The 5,137-nt window shown below is 44.0% G+C and overlaps 1 pseudogene; it reads right to left on the minus strand.

Annotated features, from left to right (window-relative positions):
• Nucleotides 1–718: 718 nt before the first annotated feature.
• On the minus strand, nucleotides 719–3,497 carry LOC134569146 (glyceraldehyde-3-phosphate dehydrogenase-like; annotated as a pseudogene).
• Nucleotides 3,498–5,137: the final 1,640 nt, after the last annotated feature.

Below are 5,137 nucleotides of genomic sequence, written 5' to 3' on the forward strand. Positions count from 1 at the left end.
CTAAAATAATGATGGGACTGTAACTAATAAGGAAAATTATTCCTGTAAACTTTGTAATTTGGAGTTCACTTCATTGCAATTTAGTATTTCACGAATGCACTCATTTATTTAATGAATGAACTGCTCACTGTATAATCCACTAAAATGTTTAATACAAATTAAGAAGAAAAAAAAAGTTAGCATAACACAAATGCATAAACTGTATCATTTCATTAATGTCAAGAGGACATCAATGCCTTTTAGATTAATTACAAAATAAATGCTTGCTATGGGGCTTGTCATATTTTATTCATTAAATTATATTGGCAAGTTCCAAGTATTGCATGCCAAAACATAACAACCATGCCTTTAAATATAAACAGCATGCCTTGATTTTACTCCATGGTATAAAAGTCCAATTGAGCAGGGCTCAACCCAGATGGAAAGACTATGGTAACTTGCCGCAAACTAGTAGCATATTTAAATTCTGTCTTATTAACTTGCAGAATAGTTTCACTGGCAAGTCAGTTTACTTTAAGAGTAATTGCAGCTAAAATTCTACTTGACACTTTTTCAAATTGCAGCAAATTTGCCTGGCAAGTTTTTTATTTTTATTTAACATTTGTCTCAATTTTATTACACAGAAATGGACACAGACAGACAAGCTAGTGAGGGTGACTCTGGGGCCAGTAGGGGAATTGGGAATCCTCAGTGACAGGCCAATAGGTGATAGAATAGTCTATTTCTTGGAGAACATGTGATCTAAGAGATGCACCACAAGATTACTGTATTCAAATTAATTATCATACCAAGAGACCAGCTTCACAAAGTTATCAGATAAATACCAGCTTCAGCATCAAAAATGGACGAATGTGTATCTCTGTTGAAGTCAGTGGAGACAACCTGCTCTTTAGTATAGCCAAAGATTCCTTTCATGAGTCCATCAGATGCAGCCTTAACCATAGCCTTGATATCAGCATATTTGGCTGGCTTTTCCAGGCGGACAGTCAGATCTACTACAGACATGTTTGGTGTGGGAATACGGAATACCTTTCCAGTAAGTTTTACATTAAGCTCTGGGATGACTTTGCCAACAGCTTTTGATGCACCAGTTGATGCAGGAAGGATGTTCTTTACTCTACTATTGCACCACAGTTTGCCAGATGGTCCATCCACTGTTTTCTGGGTGGCAGTGAAAGTGTGTACTGTGGTCATCAATCCTTCCACAATGTACCAGACATGCAAGGCAGTTTGTGGTACAGGAGGCATTGCTGACAACTTTAAGGGAATTGTCACATTTTTCATGGTTCACACAATGTTGCGGTCACCGGCCCGCCGAGCCTCACGGCCGTGCCCGACCGGCTCGACCGCGCTGACAACACGAGCTTACCTGCTCGTCGGCGAGCCGGGAACCGCTCTCTCAGTTCTTCCGGGCATCACGCCCGAATCCAACATGGCGCCGACCACGTGGTCGTGTCTATGGATAGCTCCGCACCCGATAATTATACCAACGTGTGCGTGACGTCACGACGTCAACGCACACGCACGTTTTGGGGTCAGAGGTCGCCCTCTGACCAATCATAGCATAGAGAGGGGTATTTAAACCCCTAATTCACCCCAGTACTTTGCCCTGTCGTGGTTTCCGTTTCCTGGTTTCCTAAGAGTGCTATTTTCGTGTTTCTGATTTCCTGGTATCCTGATCTTGGCTTTTCCCTGGTTATTCCGATTTTCTGGTTTCCTTGACTTGGCTTGTTTAAATGGTATTGAGTATTTTCTGGCTTCCTTGACCTCGGCTTTCCCTTTGACCATTCTCTGTCTCTAGCATATTAGTCCGGCCATTCTAAGGTCCGGTTTACGCTCTGTCCTTTCATTTCTCTTTCCTTTCTTATGTATATGGTTACATAGTTTCTGCGTGCTGGACCACACTAGTAGTCGTGACACACAATCAATGAACATTGGAGCATCGGCAGATGGAGCGGAAATGATCACACGTTTTACACCACCCTTTAAGTGAAGAGAGGCCTTCTCAATGGTTGTGAATGCACCAGTAGACTCTACAACATTTTGATGGTGTTGGCACTCAACTGTAAAACTGGAGCAGGTATTGAAGTCACCCTCCAATATACTACCTCTAGAATATATAAAGAAAAATCTAAATAATACTGCACTCAAATTAATGCAAGAAATAATTTTATGAAGAAAAAATCTGTTTATATTGCATAAAAGGGGGGAGAAATAGGTTTTATACATGTTCATACAAAGCAAGCTACCTGCCACAATATATGTAAAAAACTAAATCTATATCATAAATTAAAAAATCTATAATCAATACAAGTCAAAAAAGGCATAAGCTGAATAACTGCAAGAAATTGACAAATTTACAGTAATAGCTAATCTACAGTCCGGTGGATCCACTTAATAGGTATACGTATATGACTGTGATATCAATATAGCTCCATTGTCAAAGAGAGGGATAGAGGTCTCCCTTAAATAAAAAAAAGGATAACAAGTCCAGCATACAAAAACAATCTATGTACAGTCCACTGAAGGTTCATTGAACATGTATAAACAACATCTGCTACTTTATATTAGGTCATGCAAAACAGTCATGTCTGAGTGTGGTACGAGTGTCAAAACTAAAGGCATCAGGCATACATGAAGATTAACTATGCCATATAAACATTAAGGTAGCCATAAAACATGCTGTAAACTAAGCTGGATTATGTCACCTTGGGGACCCTGTTGCTTATTCATGCAGTAAGTAATGTCCCACAGTAAGTGTAAACATTAGGCTAGAGAAGAGCAATAGCAGAGAAGAAACAAATTAATGAACAATCATTCAGAATAGAAACATGGTGGAAGCATAGTTAATATCAAAGTCAAAAGCCATGAGTCAGTCAGCCATCTCCAGAGGCACAGAGCAATACTGAACTGATCTGACCACTTGTGTGCCACCCTGAGCCAGTGCCAACAGGCCCGGTACCAACACATTGAGGCTATTCATGCTTTGCAATGGCAGCGGTATCGCCCAATGTGTGTCAGTCTTCTGGACCTCTGCCCAGGCAGAACTGCTTTGACCACAGCTCTCCGGTGTGCAACTTACTGTGTTTGCCACTACAGGCTCCTCCCATTGCTGGCTCCTGTTGTGGGCCTGTTCTTCCATTGTTCAGTCCCCTCCTGTCTGACCGGCATACACAGGCGTTAATTTAATTCATCCCAGAAGTCTGACAATGATCTGGTCCAGTCTGCAGGTAAGTTCAGCCACATCTCTGCAGTGCACAGCTTGACATATGGCATCTTAGAGACAGGCTCCCTGCATAAAACAGAAAACCAGTAGTGACTCTGAGTTGCAGAAGGGGCCCTAAGGCAAGGACCGGGATCAAACCCACTAGTCCAAAGGAGTGAGTAGACAAGGCCAGTATTAAGTGGCATCAGAGTTTCAATTGGAAACTGTCAGATCCCCTGCCCCGCGCCACTTGTAGCGACCTTGCTTACCTTGTCACCGCAAGTGGCGCCATCTGGTTCCAGTTTGCTGCGTGTGGGTGTCCCCGCCAATGCGCTCCAGACTGGCAGTGTGTCTGATGCTGCACACTCCAGAGCAGCATCCTTATATGAGTGCCGGACCTGGTCATGTGACCCGGCAAACAGTGATGACCTCAGTGACCACAAGGAAAGGAAGAAACTCCTCCCACGTGTTGTGGTTAACACTAATGGGAGGTTAGCCAATCAGACACACCCTGTGTGTACATAAGCTAACCTCCCCCTTGCCTCAGTGCCCTGTTGTGGTCTGTGTTTAGCCCAATAGTGCATTATACTCTGTCTGCTTATTTGGTTACCGAACTTTGGCTTATCTTATGTTTACTCTGTCTCTCTGCTTCCCTTTGACCTTGACTTGTACTTTAACTATCCCTTTTTGCATAGCCCGGTCATTCTAAGGACCGGTATTGCAATTCTATATGTTGTGTCCCGTCTTACTGCTTAGGTTCTCCTGGTGATCATAACAGAACCCACAGGACAGGAGCACTCACCGCCTGAGTAGGCCTCAGATGCCACTATTCGAAGCCCCCTGTGCACGAAGGACCACTGCTTCCAGGCTACAGATACGCAAGTTAATCACTGTTTTTAAGCATTAATATCAGAAAACTGCAGGGAGTGGTCAACTATGTGACCTTTCAGAATAGTGGTCCAACCATGCCCACCTTCACCTGTTTATCTTATTTTCCCTTTTACCCCCTTTTGGGTTTCTCATCTCCTTTTGTGTTTCTTAGCCCATCTTTTGATTGTCTAACACACTGTATCTTATCTCCTATTTTTTCCCTTTGTGTGTCTTATACTCCTTTTGTGTGTCTCTTACAATCCCCTTTTGTGTAATTTTTAATCTCAGCCCCTTTGTGTATATCTAGTTCCCCTTCTCAGCCCCTCTTTATGTCTCTTTGCCCAGACCCTTTTGTGTTTGTTTCTCTCAAAGCCCCTTTTGTGTGTCTATTAGCCACAGCCCCTTTGTCTCTTTCTCCCCTTCCCTATCTTTTCTTTGTGTCTCTTTCCTCTGCCCCTGAACCTCTGTGTGTCTCTTTCCCAACCCCTCTGCGTGTCTCTTGTTTGCCTTCCTTAACCCCTCTTTTGTTTCTTGTTCCCCTTTCCCAGCTCCTCTGTGTGTCTATCTCTCCTGCCAAGCACCTTTGTGTGTCTCCCCCACCCATCTGTGTGTCTCTTTGTCTCTCTCAGCCCCACTGTGTGGCTTTTATTCTCCCCAGCCACTCCATTGTTTTCATTTTCCCCCAGCCCCTCTATGTGTCTTAATTGCCCCCCACGCCTCCAATGGTCTCATTTGCCCCTCAGCCCCTCCATCTGTCTCATTTCCCCTCAGCTCCTCCATGTGTCTCATTCAGCCCCTCCATGTCTCTCATTCACCACTCCACATGTCCCCCGAACTGCTCCTGCACCTCCTCCTTCGACTCCTGACAGTCACCCTGCGATTGCGCGGTGCACCTTCCAGGCCAGGAGGTATTCATGCCAACCGGGAAATTTCCCGGTATCCCGGTGGGCCAGTCAGGTCATCAGTCTTTGATTGGAAGGCAAAGAAAGTCCGGGCCAGGTTAGAGATCTGCAGCATTTGTAAGCTGTTTTTAGATATACCACAAAGGAAAAAGCCCCAGGA

Source organism: Pelobates fuscus, chromosome 7, assembly GCF_036172605.1.
Source record: "Pelobates fuscus isolate aPelFus1 chromosome 7, aPelFus1.pri, whole genome shotgun sequence".
Lineage (NCBI taxonomy): Eukaryota > Metazoa > Chordata > Amphibia > Anura > Pelobatidae > Pelobates > Pelobates fuscus.